This window comes from Poeciliopsis prolifica, unplaced genomic scaffold, assembly GCF_027474105.1.
Source record: "Poeciliopsis prolifica strain line A6 unplaced genomic scaffold, Auburn_PproV2 SCAFFOLD040, whole genome shotgun sequence".
NCBI lineage: Eukaryota > Metazoa > Chordata > Actinopteri > Cyprinodontiformes > Poeciliidae > Poeciliopsis > Poeciliopsis prolifica.
This window is the reverse complement of record NW_026562415.1, coordinates 3729575-3745151: the sequence shown is the minus strand read 5'-3', so window position 1 is coordinate 3745151 and position 15577 is coordinate 3729575. Positions and strand designations below refer to the sequence as shown.

Genomic DNA, 15577 nt, shown 5'->3' with positions numbered 1-15577 from the left:
CCATACCAAAGGAAATAGAACTTAATTTCTTCATTTCACGAGGATGAGACTTGAAACACACACACTTTTTCTCTAGTTTTAGGAATAAAAACACTGTACAAGTCTGTCCTTATTCTTTCTGTTCTCATATAAAGGTCTGTGCAATTTCATTCCAGGTCATTTAGGTGGTTACTCAACTCATTTAGCCCATGAATGGCCCCACTTCCTTAGATTTTCTGCCTTGTTACACTCTTGTTCCACCATCCAGTCTCCATTTTATACAGAAAAACTATGAAAGCTTTTTTTTTTATGCTCGTCACTGCAGAGGTTGTGATTAATCTTGCTTTGTGCCACAAATCAGATTTTAATGACTGAAATTAGCATATCAAGGTTTCTTCTCCTTGCCTACTGCCTAGTCCAACCTGAACGTCTTCTGTCTTTATACTGGGTCTAAAAGGTTTCCTATTATCTTTTCTTGTTGATTCCAGCCAAGTCTCAGGAGCCAAGGCTTGACTGCCATGAACTTCCCAGCTAGATAACCCCGTTGTCTGGAACAAGAAAAGTAACATGGTATCCCTATAGGCTAGCTTACCTTTGTGGGGAGCCATCATAAAGACTGTCAGTTGCTCAATGTCCATTTGATAATTGGTCAACAGTGCATTCAAATCTGAATAGTAAATGAAAGAATGAGGTCTGAGAAATAAAACAATGTCGTTCTCTGGGCCCACTGCCATGCCTGTTCTAGGCACTTTATTAATCTCACACTTGAGTGATTGACAAGCTTCGGCAACACTTGGTGGCATAGTGTGAAGGAAATGCAAACACAAGATTAGTTGGGCTGGAACAGGAACACATCAAAAGTCTGCAGGACAGTGGACCTTGAGAACCATGTTGCGCTATTATTTGAATGGCATAGGAAAAATAAAACTGTCATAGTGTCTAATACTTTAAGAACCACCAGCCACACAGAATAAGAAGATAAAAAGTCCAAAAGGGCATCAAGAGAATAAAAGTCTCTTAAATATAAAGTCTAACATTAGGAGTGTGATTCTGCCGTCCTCCTGTGGGTGTTCATCAGCAGTCTAGACCTATCAACCATCAATCCAGCTCAGCTCAGTTCAGTTCAGTCTGCCTCTGGCATTTCTCCTAAGCCTCTCTCCATCCTGTCTTTGTCGCCAGCCTGGACGAATCCACAACGTCCAGCATACGTGGATAGCACCTGTAGAGTACTGTGCTTCAACTTGTGGGAGTATTTCTGTGGCTACGCAACAGGCCTCGCTATTTGCAGTCTTCCCGGGGTCACCTCTTCCTCATCTCCGAAATGCTAGTTCCTCGGCCGCTCTCTGCTACTAATAATTGCTGTACCTTTCTCGTTCCTGCGGTTTGTCTCAGTCTGCCGACCAGCTTGTCCTCGGCTGCTGGGCTTGCCGGTTTTTTCCCGTCTGATGGCCCCGGCTTCTGGTTCCAGCTGCTGGAACCGGCCTGTAGCCCTTCCAGCCCCTGCTGCCCTCCTTCTGCTCTGAACACTGGAACTGGCCAGCTGCCTCTTTTGGTCTGTGTCTATCAGCCGTGCTGCTCACTCCTGTTGGCATGTCTACCTGCTCTTTTTATTTCCGGTTTCTCCTGCTTGCCACTACAGCTGATGGGAAACACATCGCAGGTGCAGTCAGTAAGTGGAAGCCTCTGGCTTGGGCAGTGCAAGGGGAACAGCTTAAACCTCAACAACATGCATAAAAACAGAACATAAACATCCAACACAGAAAACGTAAATAAACCCATTGTGGGGGGAAAAAAAACCTGAAACATTGAAGTACCACAAAAGATCATATTCCTACAAGAGAATTATAGCTATGTAGCATAGCTGGGCTCAACCCTAGAGGAGCTTTGTCATATAGAGGGAGCTAAGAGTGGAGTCACTGCTTCAGCGAATCAATCCAGATGTTTGAGCCCTTTAGGTACCTTCCTTTTGGTTTGCAGCATACATCCAATTAAACAGCCAGAACTGATGCAAGCTCTGGGTTTGTGCTGAAGTCTTTCTCCTTGTATAAAGGTTGGACAGACCTCTTCTAGTCATACCAACCTCTCAAAGTATTTCAGCATTTACACAGTGGGGTTAAAAATTTTTGTCCCAGAATATGTAGGTATGTGGTGTGGAAAGGTGGAATGTTACTCACAATACTCCGACTGCAAGAGGACTGTTCTTTCCAGGGTGTCACGCCCGTTCCAAAAGACTGGGATGCTAGTCTCAGTCCTAGACCCACTACCTCGATGGCACAATCTATAAAAAGCATAAGACAATATGTGAATAAACAGAGAGCTTTGTTTATGCAGCATTTTCTTGTCATCATTGTGTTTTGCATCACACCTTTTCATAATATCACATGCATTTTAACTTACTAATTCACATCGTCAGACAGGATCACACCCACCATTGCAACAATTGATTAGAGTGCACCGGTGCAGAAACAGAGATGCTTAATAGCTGAATACGGACCAATAATTGGCAACAAGTGTCAGTGGAATTATTCTATCAAAGGCTGCATTGGATTTTTGCCTTTTCCCCAGAAAGGCAGGGGATTTCAAACTGTGTCAAATATTGAGAGTGACACAGATGTTCTCATTGTCTCTGCCACTTATTAAAAAAAAGGTCCCCCTGTTCCCATTTTTTGGATTTAAGCAATAATGTCCTCTGCAAGCTGAGGAGGCCATATGCGAAAGTTAAGATGCAGGATAGGAGAAACAGGATTATCAGAATCTGTTCAGTTTGTTTCTTTTGCATTGAGAAAGAAAGATTTTGATACTGAATGATACTCAAAATAATTGGTCTTATTGGGATTGTGTGCGATATGCTGCTCTAAAGACTGGAACTTGATCTCACTGGAATAATAATGTCCACAACCTATACAAGGAAAATGACAAGAACTATGAGACATATTACAATGTTCTCTCTTTTTTGCCATTATTTATTGGTGTAATTATGGCTGGTGCTGTCTAAACTGTTAGGTTATATGTTGTTGATTTTGAATGATGTTTGATTATTTCGACACTTCTCCATTTTGACAGAAACTAAACCATAATATGGATTAAGATGCATTTGCTCTGAAACACATAAACACCCACACACATGCACAGGTATAATTATGTTACGTGCATTACAGCTTCTGTTTTGCGGAACACATTCAACAGCTTTGAACCGTTGGATATAAATGTTGGTAACACCTCTTACTTTTTTCATACCACTGCAATTGGAAAGAGTTTTCCAAACATTTTCTAAATACAACTGGATTTATGCTGTACTATGTGGTGACAGTAATGCCAGCAGAAAGTAAAGGGAAACTCTGTGGTGCGTCTGTTAAACTGAAAGATGTCAGTTGTCACCTTCAGTTTCAGTGTGATGGGACAGATTGACTCCAGCAGTGGATGATTTTATCTGAAGCACTGACACTTCTGTATGTACCAAACAAACAGAACTGCTGGATGAGCTGCTTTGATCATAGGCTGTAGATCAGATGCCGCCAAAGAGTGTTGCCTCACAGGCCTGAATCATCAGATGAAGTGTGTCCTATGATATAAAAAATAACCCGTCAATTAATGATATATGCAAGGTTTTGGGAAAGTCGTCAGGAAAGTTGTAGATCCTTCATCAAGCATTATAAAATAGTGTACATGGAAATCAAGAATGTCGAGCAGAATTGGTCTGGCTCACTATGTGAATAGGGTCAGATCCCATCATGGCCAAAACAGACAGACAGTACACAAAGAAATGCACCTACTAATCCATACATGAGATGTAACAATTAAAACAGTATCATGCTTAAGCTCATCATGCAAAGTGAGGCAAAGCATTACACGCTGTGAATGGTGCTCAAGTTTGGGTCACAATTCGAAATAGTTTATCTAACGCAAGTAACCGAGTGAGGAAAAAAAAGAAAATCAGTGAGGGGTTCAGACTGCAACTTGATTGCAGTGCATATCTGTCAATCTCTCATAGAAATCCCCCAGTATTGTAGCCATGGCTACAAGACGACAAAGTAGAAGGCAATGCAACAGTCTGATGGTGTGCATGAGACTCAGAGAGAAGTGTGACTTCAGACTTCAGTGCCTCAGAGTGAATATTTACCAGTGATTTATACACAACCCCACCAACATTCTGGATTATGTATGAATGATTCCTTCTAACTGGACCCATAAAACTTCAGGTTTTTTCTCCTGAAAACCCTTTAATTTGCATCCTTTGATTTTAGTCGAATAACATAAACTGCCACTTGTGTTTGCTCACACACCTTAAAACTAAAACCGATTGAGAGGTGTAGAAACTGCATGTACATATTGGTAAAATCGAGGACTGGTTTAAGGAAACAACTTAGAACAGACGTCACCAAAGCAGAAACATAAAAGTGTAAAGAGCGGTTGTAGTTTTCCCGTATCCAGACACAGTCCTAGAAAATTGTTCTTGAATGGGGCGCCGATACAGGAAAATTATTGGGCATATATAGCATGATCGTTATTATAATATTTCCCTGATGCATAGACCATTGTGGGCCACATCCCTAATTCCTTAGAGATGAAGAAAATAGTCAGAAAAAAGTAATATTTTGTTTGACATGGAATGTAGCTGACATATGATTACTCACTTAAAGTAGAAAAAATCCACATTTTAAGGTGAAGTTAAAAGATACTCAGGCTGTAAAATTAAGAGGAAATGAATCCAAAATTTGTGTTCGTCTCGTAAGGGACCATTATTTAGCCATCATATCCAAATTAAGATACCTACTGTTTCATTTTTCCTGGTACGTGTCTTTTAGGTAAAGCCAATGTGGCTTTGCAAAGAACAATTAAAACTTTGCTAGACACCCAACTAGTTTTTCTACATTCTATTCAAAACCATATGAAATTACACATAAAATGAGGACAATGATGCCTCAGTAACATTATGTTCAAATGCAGTCTCACGTATCTAATCTAGTCACTTCAGTGAGTGTGGGTTTCTATGTGAAATTGTGCGTTTGTCTGCATTGCCCAAAGCCACTAATAATCTTTCCTGTCCCAAATGCCATATGATCCCGAGACTCCAACGTGAAAGGGCAACACCTTCCTTTCGTCCTTTTCTCAGAGGAATGCACACACGCCATCAGTAACGCATAAATATAACTTCTCCCTGCCTGTTAGAAGACCAAGATTTGACATATGAAAATAAAAAAAGATTTTCAAAAAGCTTGCTATTGTTTATCACATGAATAAACATAAAATGAGCTCCTGTTTTATGTAGAGTGGAAAATGATGTTTTTGTTGTTATAAAATGCAGCTTGCATGAATCTGAAAACGGGGAAGCTTTGTGGTGAATATAAATATTGTGTAATGCTAAAAAAGAAAATTGCATTACATATAACGCACATGCCGTAAATCTCCAACTAAAATACCAAGCAGATGATGTGTTTTGTCACATTACATTACATATTGTAAATTATCTTTTGCAATGGAAAGCAGCATGCAGTAAAGTCTGAATGATGATTGTGTGAATGATTGAAGTAGATACTCAAATACTCACCTAATGGCTGTGATGAATAAATAACACATACCAAGTATCATATTGGAAGCACTTTGCTGCCATCTAGTGGTAGGAGGAATGCCCACTGATACCAACTTTAGCTAATTTGTGTCTGGATTTCTAAAATGTGCTGCAGTAAAACTAATAATCAAATGAATTTAGAATCTGTTTGGAGGAAAAACAAAAATAATTAAGGCATGTTTTGTTGTAAAGCCTTGTTCCTGAAATGTGAAATACCAGTAAACTTGACTTGACTGACTTGATTTGACATGAATAACAACGGGTTGATGGTAAGGTTGAGGTTAATATATTTTGAGGGCATACGCATCCTTACAAAGAGAGAAGGAACTGGTCCCTCGTCTTTAGTTTAATCCGAATAAACCCTTTTGATTTGCAAACATGATTTCTTATCTCATCAATTCAACAGAATGAATTCTTCATGTCTGCACATGCCGTAAATCCCCAACTAAAATACCAAACAGATTATGTGTTCTGTCACATTTTATGCCATTCAATCATTTTTCAAATCACATATATTGGTAGACAGGGGATTACATAAAAGTTTGATGATTCATCCACAGCATTCTACATGAATCAGTCTCAGGGGTGCAAAAGTGTAACGGCGGATACAAATCAGCGTTCAGACGACATGCTGCCAGAGTGTGTGGTCAAGACCCAGGCTAACGGCAAACAATTACAGCAATGATCAGCTGATGACAGGTTGACAGTCACTCATCATGATTAGGGTTTGCCCTCAGTATAACGAGTATAATGTACAGGTCTTTAATATTTATCATGCATAATCTACAGAGAGTAACGTTTTCTGTGAAATGTTATGGAAGCAAGTGAAATAATTCATAGCTTAACACTATATTACCAACACGTTGGTTGGATTCAGGCTCGCAACAATGAAATAAATGAGGTCAACACACCTAATCATGCTGAGTATCACATAAATCTCCTGTTACAAGAAGCCCCTGAAACACAAATTTGTTTTTATTATTATTTCAGTTATGTAATGTCATTTAATTAAAAAACCCAGCTGTATTGCAATAAAATGTGGCAGTTCTCTTTAATTATTTAGGAGAACACATAACTTTGGGAGGCTTCTTATTTATCCAACAGTTCTGTTTTGTGCAGTATATAAGGCACTTCTAACAAGTTCAACAACAAAAGTGTGGGGGGTAAACTGGAGGATGGAGACGATGCTCTCAGCATGATTATCCCTTGTACTTAATTATCACGCAGCTGGTGCAAACACTTAACCACAGTGGGGAGAGTGTTGATTTAATTCCAGGGAAATCAGCATCAACACTCATATGTTCCCGACAAGCCATTGCTGAGAAGGATGAAAGCGCCATGTGCCAATTCAAGCTCAACTTTCTTCTTTTTCAGGTGAGTGCTCAACATGAGGACTTCTCTTTCCTAATTTGCATCTCTCGCTCTCATAAAAGCAAGCAGTGAGGGTTGCGTGAGCGACGCTCTCACTGCTGTTTGGATTTTTACATCTGTGGGGAAGGCTTAGCAAACAATGATATTCTGCTCTATGTCATAACATTTATATAATTGGTAGGCTTTTCAGAGTGCAAAAGTGGTAAAACATTGTATTCGATTGTAATACAATTGTAATATTTGCACGCCCTGATATGAATGTGAATTTTTAGAAAAATATTTGGGAAAAGGTTACCTGTACATGAATATCTTTTCATGTATATTTTGGCCAATTAAAGTCTTTAATTGCTGCAAAAATATATATGTTGAATTGTTTCATCTGCAAAGTTAGCTGAAATAGCAGAATAACCCAATATGATGACTCACATAGCACTGCATAAAATTGTAGATAATGAAATTGCTAAATATCCTTGAAAGGTCTGAAGCCTTTTTTATCAAACCTTCGGTTTTATAAAAAAAAAAAAAATTCTCCAAAAAGTTTCAGTGAAGAACTGTCAGTATAAGGTCAAACTAGAACGAATCAAAAAATCAAGCAACACAGAGAAAGAGCTCCGATGACAGAAGAATTTAGAGCAAGAAGGTTTTATTCTGCTAACATGTCCACTGAGTCCCTTAGAGAAACTTTCAATCTGAAACTGAGTATCAGACTGACATCTGCATCTTTTATCTGGAACAAATGATTGTGACCTTTTGTAAAATGACTTCACATTCATGAGCAAATTATAAAGGCCACCTTTCAAATACAAGTCACCCAAAAACATCTATTTCATGCGCATTTCAGGTTGGTCAGTCATTGTCTTATAAGGTCATAACTTTGTAAACTTTCACCTCCTTCAATGATTATGTAAATTCCTTTAACTGATTGCTTCGATCCATTTCCTTCTGAATTGTGGTATATTTTACCTTTACTTTGGAGTGAATGACTTGCTTCCTACAGGAATCAGATTTGCTGCAGTCTAGCCAAATCTTGGGGACTTCGGTGTGGTTTTATTTCTGCGTCAAGGACACATTAGCATGAAATACCAATGTATGTCTAATCTAAACTTCTGTTTCACTCTCTCATTCTCCTTGCACTTTTTTTCTGTTTAGGATTTAAAATTTGATCTCAGGTCATTTGTCAAGGCTTTCCATATCTGCAGCAGTTTGTCAAAACAAAATGATTTGGTAATATGCAGCCAGGCTGAAAGGTAATACAAGAAAATGCTAGTTTCTTGTCACTTTCTGATATTCTGCAATGCAGCATTGGATGCTTCACTGAGGAACGAAGGTCATCAACACTTAAAAAGCCACTCAGGTAAACACAATTCTCCGAACGCCTAAACGAGAGTGAGTGTGCGTCTGTCAGCGGAGGAGTGGGATGGGGGTGGTTGGATGAGAGGACAAGGACATTCGAGATCTGTCAAAATTCGAATGAATGTACATGGATTCAAATCAGAGTTATATTCATGTTTGTGTGGGTGTCATGTCGTAGGAGTCAGCCATCATCAGTGCTCAATAGTAACCATAAAGTTTCATTTAAATGAGCTCCTTTTTCTGCATGTAGATTAGCCAGACCCTACAACAAGAGTGGAGACGCTCATTGATTATGGGTCACCCATAATGACAAGAATAGATTTCATCTCATCTTCCAGATGTAGTGAAGTGCAACTTTTTTACTGTCAGATCTTATCTTGATAAAAATGTTCAGGAAGTTTTAGAATTTGAAGAGGTAAAAATAAGAAAGAAAAGTCTCAAGAAATCTCTACCAATAAACCTTTTCACTTACTTTGTTATTTTGAAGTCAAAGCAGGAAAAAAGCTCATTAAGCAAGGAAGGATCGTCTGGTACCAATTAAAGTGGCAAAAGGCAACAAATTTGCAGAGAAAAAAAATTTATCTTCACAAAGTTTTTTTTTTTAATAAAAAAAACTTATTTGGAAAATTAACAAAGGGAATGTTTTGGTATCTGTGCAGTTGTGAGAATCTGTCTATGTATTCAAATGACTTGTGTGACTTCTACATTTTATTTAGGAGTAGCAAAATAAATGCTTAAATACTTCAATGAACCATTGCATATGGATAAAGATGTTAAAACAAAGCAACGTGTATAAAGTGAAAGAATCAGAAACAGCGACAAAGAATCGATACTACAGTTTAATGAGGAAGAACAAAGTGAATATTTACATAAATATATGTAATTAGGACAAAGATTCATAGTCTCAATGCCACTGATGCAGCCTGATCTAGAAGAGGATATGTATTCCCTGATTTTTATTTATTATTTAGAGTTTCAAAAATCATTTGCAACTCATCCCTGAAGAATGCTATAAAGTTAATTCTGTCCAGCGGCTGCCGATAGAGATTCAAGTTCAACCAGAAACGATCTGTATCTGCTGTCCGTGTAGGGTGATGTGTTTTAATAATCAATGTCAGGCTCTGAGAGGAACCAGCTTTGGCGTATGCCGATTTCCTCAGGGCTTGGCGCAGACACTTTGGTTATCAGAGGAGTACAAACAGTGCAGCCAAAGCAAAAGGAGATAAATCAGCAAAGATGTGGAGTAGTGATTGAGGGAAGTGGGAGAGAGCCTGCAGACACTGAGAAGGCGGCACAAAAGTGAGAGATGGAAGCGAGCATAGAAATATGGAGAAGCAAGTAAACAGTGAGACGAGCAAAACTCTTCCAAACTCAGTTGTAGCCTCTGCATTTGTTCTGTGGCTTCGCCTGGAGCTCAAGTTTGCGCTGCAAACAAGAAAGAAAAGTCTCAAGAAATCTCTACCAATAAACCTTTTCACTTACTTTGTTATTTTAACGTCAAACAAATTAATTAAATGTTCAACAAAGCTATTCTAAAATGCTGCACAGATAGTAGCATTGTTCAAGTTAATAAATCCAACATTTCTGATGCTTAGGGAAATCCAACGGCCCCCAGAAGACGAGTGCAGAAATATGAGCAGGTTTGGTGGAGTAAATTACTTGATAGATGTGTCTGCAGAAACGCTATAAATTCTTTGGACTGCCACTAAAATCCAAGAACAGATGCATTAAAAATAAAAACTACAGGAGCTGGCATTGACAGAGAAAGAAAGTTTCTCTTTCAATAAAGTCAGAGAAAGATGAGCTTCAAATTTATGTTGAAAATACCATCTACATGTCACCTCATAAATGTGTACGAATACAAAAAAAGTGAAAACCGTATCGTTCATACTTTATGAAAATAATTTTTCAATGGAATAAAGATGTTTATTTTTTGCCTCCCTTGTCCTAAATAAAAGAAAGGCAATCCTTTACCCTCATATTGAACCAACAATATGAGGTATCCATACAAGTTTGCCAAAAAATCCCTACTTTTTTCCTCCCTATTTACTTAACTACTGCCTGAAAATTCAATGCTCTACAAACAACCCATGAGAGCCTGGAGTAGTTAAATAAATGTTAGTTGAATTGGTTTAGAAAATAATAAGAAGATTCAAGTCCCCTGAGGAGTCAGACACTTCAAACAATCGGCATGCTGATAAAGCTGATTGGCGGATAGAGTGTCTGCACAGCATGGCAAGAGATTAACACAGATTGTTGCATAAATTTGCTAAACATTTACTCAGAAATTGATCTTCTGATCGGTATTTATGGCTTCTCATGCCACAGACTTTTTCTTTATATTCAAAGAACCTGTAGTAGATTGGTTTGATGCAACTTCAAGCAGAATTAAATTTGAAAGCTTACTTACAGCTAAACCCAGTCCGTCGCCACAGCAGAGGCACCACAGACTAAAGTCGTTTACAGGCAAATTTAGTGAGTTGCAACATTGATTGCTTGAAAAAAATTGAAGGCACTCCCAGCAGTTGGGAGCCTGGGGCAAAGTTTGATTGTGATTTCCAACAACCAAAGCAAATTGGCAAAAAACAAAACAAAAAATGTTGATATTAATTAACAGCGCGCATAAAATGTGACACCACCACCATAAAAACTTGTATAATTGAATTATGACTGTTAACATTTAACCACAAACAAAGAATATCTTACATATAAACTAGGACACTTGCTTGGTTGCTTAAAATGATTTGAAAATATATTGAAAATCTACATTTAAAAAGTAGGCTCCTTTTTGAGTGGAGCTTAGTGTGTGGGAATTCAAGTGCTTTTAGGGACCCCTGCTGGTTTTAAGGCCCAAAGCAGCAGCTTAGTTCACTTGTGCCTTAGGCAAGTTCTGCAGAAATGAAACATGAGGTCTTAGTCTTTGAAACCTGAAGATGTTGGGAAGCTGAAAACTTGGCTGAAAACAGCTCAAGCATAACATGTTTAATCATTAAAATTTAAAATGTTAAAATGTTTATTTCATTTTAAAGATCAGATTGCTAAAAAAAAATGCAACATAACTCCAACAGATGGCAAAAGTCAACTGGAGGTTGCTATCACAACTCAAACCCCAGTTATTTAGATAAAATTATGAAAATCTATGGAAAGAGATTTCATCCTCAACTCTCAGAAACAAAGAACTACTTCTGGTTACCTCAACTTAGAATTCAAGTTTATTACTAAAGATATCTTACAGACATTTATGACTGAAACATTACATTCAGAATGAGGTAATAAGGAACTGTGAAAAGGGTGAATAAAAAAATATTACTAAATTTTTCTCCGACTTTCTGAAGTTCTTTCAGGAACTTCAGGAACTTCTGCTCAAGAATCACATTTATGCTCAACAGCATTAGACTGGATTGTGGTAGAAAATGACTAATTGAAAATTGTAAGGTCTGAATGAGTGTAAGCAATGAGGTACTATAATATTCATGTTGAAAGTACAATGGGACAAAGTTTGTGTTTATGTAGCCATCTGTGAAAAATAAAGCACTACTTTTTATAAAATGTGTGTGGGGGGTTTCAGCCATAGTTTATGAATAAACACAAAACTGAATTTGCTAAATCAAGTGAGTCAACATTTGCTGGAAATAAGTCAAATGGGAAGAAATAAGGAAATCCCAGAGTTCTTGGATTTGTTTGGATAAGGAAGAAACTTCAATTTTTATCTGATGTTTTATCACGGGACAAAACATCAGTTTTTGTGTCTTTAATAAGTGCAAACAATGCTAAAAATTATCCTCATGAGATTCTGACAGGTTAGAGCTGTGTTCTTTCACCCTGGGATTTAAGATGTCAATATATCTTTTGAATTTTCTGCCAGAGATGCTTGCGTGTGTTTTTAACAGCAAGCATTTCTTTTCCATTTGAGAATGTGTCTCCCTCACATCTTCGACAGCAGTTGTGTGTATGTGTGTACATCATCCCCTCTGTCATAAATGGCACTTTTGCTTTTGGATGGCTTTTGTTCAGCCGGCACATCTTATTATTTACACCGACGTGTGTGAACGTGTGCACATATTATTTTGGTGTAGTAGGGGAGATTTCTCAAGGTTTAGTTTGAGTCCGTGTCCTTTTCTGAAAGACTTCTTGCTTGGGCACTTTTCCACATGTTTTCCTCCAAGCGTACGAACATTTTCAATGACTTGTTTACTCATTTTCGCAGCACTCATGTGCCCCAACTCCTACATTATGACCCATCTTCTTTTGTCTGTCTGGCTCTTTTTATGTGACTCTTCTTTTCTCCCTCAATTATGTTCCAACATGTTGACAAATTCAACACATCCCTCTGAGCCGAGTGTCGATGTGTTCGGTGCCGGCAGAAATTCTCGTCGTACCATTTGGCCCCAGAGATGATGTTATGACAGTTGTGACAAGATGACTGAACATGTGAGTGCTGGCTGTTTGGAAGTCAGTGACTGATTTATGGACAGCTGAATGACTGGCTAGTTTTCACACAGACTGATTGACTGTCTATCCTGACTGAAGGTTTGACTGGATCTAATCTGACTATTTATCTGACAGCTGGACTAAATGTCTTGTTACAGTTTTTTGGATGGCCAGAGGCCCTTTGGCCCACGTTAGCTAACTGGAGATTTAAGTGCACCTGGCTAATTTCAGCATTAAAAGAGGCATAAAAAAGTTTTTCATCTTAGAAGTCTTTTGTTTTCCTCACATTCATTGCTTCAGATTGTATTTTAAAAAACTGAATAAATACCAACACAGGCATTCAACTTATTATTTCTTCTGATAGTGGAAAAAAGCTTATTATTTCTTCTGATAGTGGAAAAAAGCTAGTCAAACCAATCAGTAAATGAAAAATTGATCGATCTTTCTAAATCACTGAAGAATGCAAAACAAACTAGAAAAGCAGCCTAACAGAAGCAATATCAACAAAAGTGGAAATCAAAGTGATTTATATCAGTTTGAAAAGGTTTACAAATACATTTCTGAAGTTTTCAGACTCCACAGTAAGGGCCACTATCTGCAGATGGAGAAATGCAAGTAGGAAACCTTTCCAGAAATGGCCAAACTACCAGTAATATTCCTAAAAGAAAAAGTCACAGAACAACCCCGAACATCATTCAAAGGCCCTAAGGCTAAAATTACTGCTGACTAAAAAGATCAACTAAGGCTTGTCTCACATTTTTTATTATAAGGAAATTATTTTTTTATGCAAAGGATAAAATAGACTGTTAGGAAAAATAATAAGGAGAAAGTGTCCATTCAGTTGCACCTGGCACAAAACATTTAGCATTATGATTTGGGTCAAAACACCTTTGCTGCTTGAGAAACAAGAACACTTACAGTAGCTGATTGAACTGTGGATATGGACGGAGAATGTCTGGCCATCAGTCCGTAAGGTTAACTCTTTATGGCCTGAGTTTCAAATCTCTGCCTGAATAGTTTTTGCTTCTTTTAATAGTACGCAGTTGTTTAAATGTCCTGTGAGTAAATATATTTGCCCATTTATTCATAAAAACTGGAACTTTCAACATCTAGCAAGTTATTTTCGCAATTTACCATCTATCAAAAGAGTTTCCTTCAGAATAATTTCACTCCCTGCTATAGCGGGGGTGAAATTACTGTAGCAACCCAATATTAGCTGGAAAGCGCAATGTCTCCCCTTTCAGGAATCGTTGGAATTTTTCAGGTAGCGCAAAGTGTAGCGTAATTACGGCACTGCAAATTTGGCTAAATCGTCTGCGCTCTTTTTGGTCTGGAAGGGTTAAACTCTCCCAGATTAGGAATATTAGGAAGTACGCCAGCAAGTCCACATCTGAATTGCTATATTCTAGTCAGATGAAACCTAAACGGAACATTTTGGTCTACATGTAAAATTCTGTGCCAGAAAAGTTATTATTCGAAACAGTGAAGCATGGCGGTGACAGTATCATTATGTGGTTATTAAGAGGGGCGATAAAGCTGTAAACTATATACAACTGCTAAAATATTTCATTTGTTATATACCAAAACAGAAACGTTCAAGAGGTACGGACACCTTTCAAAGTATTACTGAGCAATTCAGCAGAGACATTAAAATCCTGCCTTCCAGACTGGAACTTAGAAAGTCCATATATGTTGCACCATCACACACACATACTTTCTAAAATCACAAACACACCCAAACATGCAATAATATCCAAACTTGCATAAGCAAGAATCAGGCAGTGCTGTAAACTGTATTGCCTGTCTGCATATACATTTTCTGCTCCAATATCATACCTCTTAACCACTGTTAGTATCCTAATTTTGAGCAACACTTTTTATTGCTGGCATAATGTTTGGTTTTGTAATAAAAATATGACAGAAGCACTTTCTCATTTGAAGAAGCAGTACTTGTACAATGCACATCCACAACGCAAACACACTAATGTTTCACCTCCTGAATTGGCCCTAACAAATGAGTGCAGATAAGGCCGTTTAGGTGTAAGTGTGGTACTTCATCATTTTTCTGCAGCAATAATTATTGGACTCCTGTTTTTTTGCTCATTCCCACTCAACGCCGAGCGCCTGGCTGGCTGAATTATGCATGTTTGTTTGTTGCTTTCATTACACAAGCAGATGTCTCAGCTGGAATAATGGGAGATTTTAGAGTGTTATTATGTTATTTCTCTCTCTCTTCATGCTCTTTTGGTGGAGAGATGATGAGCACTTTGGGCCTCTCAGCTCACTGAACAAAATCTTCCTTCTCCGCTGCATGCACTTCCATTGTTGTTCAAAAAGCCACCAGGCAGTAGTTACAGGGTCAGGGGTTGTTGGGTTTGCTGCTGTGCTTCCAAAATGAATGCATTCGGAGCTTTTGATGCTTAGTTTCTATTCTTTTTGCCATGTAATCTGTGAACACTCAAAAGGAAGTTTGTTTTCATCCAAAGAATAATTTCCTTCCCTTTGAGTTCCTTCTATTACTCTCATAGCGCACAGTTTCACAATATTATGAATCATTACTTCCTGTCACCTGCAGGCTTTAAAAAGGAAACCACTTACTTATTCAGTCACATATGAAAAGTAGTACCTTTCTCCATTTCAGCAGGAGAAGTAACCTGACAGACTGTGTTAGTCTTTATAGGGGAACAGCAGTGGAAACTACACACTAATGGTTTCTGACAAAGGCAATTTGTATTTGCCCCAGTCTCTGTTTTTTCTCACTTTTTTCTTATTCATTTTCTTACTGATTATATATTTCTTGTCCTGTATTATTCCAAAAGGGGTGAAAAATAATACTAGTTGTGTCCTTGTTAGAAAAGGAAAAAAATACAACTT

The 15577-nt window shown here is 38.0% G+C and overlaps 1 long non-coding RNA gene across 1 annotated transcript in view; it reads right to left on the bottom strand.

Moving 5' to 3' along the window:
- Positions 1-846: 846 nt before the first annotated feature.
- The window catches only part of LOC129375513 (uncharacterized), an 83125-nt gene continuing 68394 nt past the window's right edge, over positions 847-15577 (bottom strand). Inside the window, exons 4-5 of the long non-coding RNA XR_008607639.1 lie at positions 2154-2257; positions 847-1618 (exon numbers count right to left, since the gene is read on the bottom strand). This is a non-coding gene — a long non-coding RNA (uncharacterized LOC129375513). The remainder of the gene's footprint in view (positions 1619-2153; positions 2258-15577) is intronic.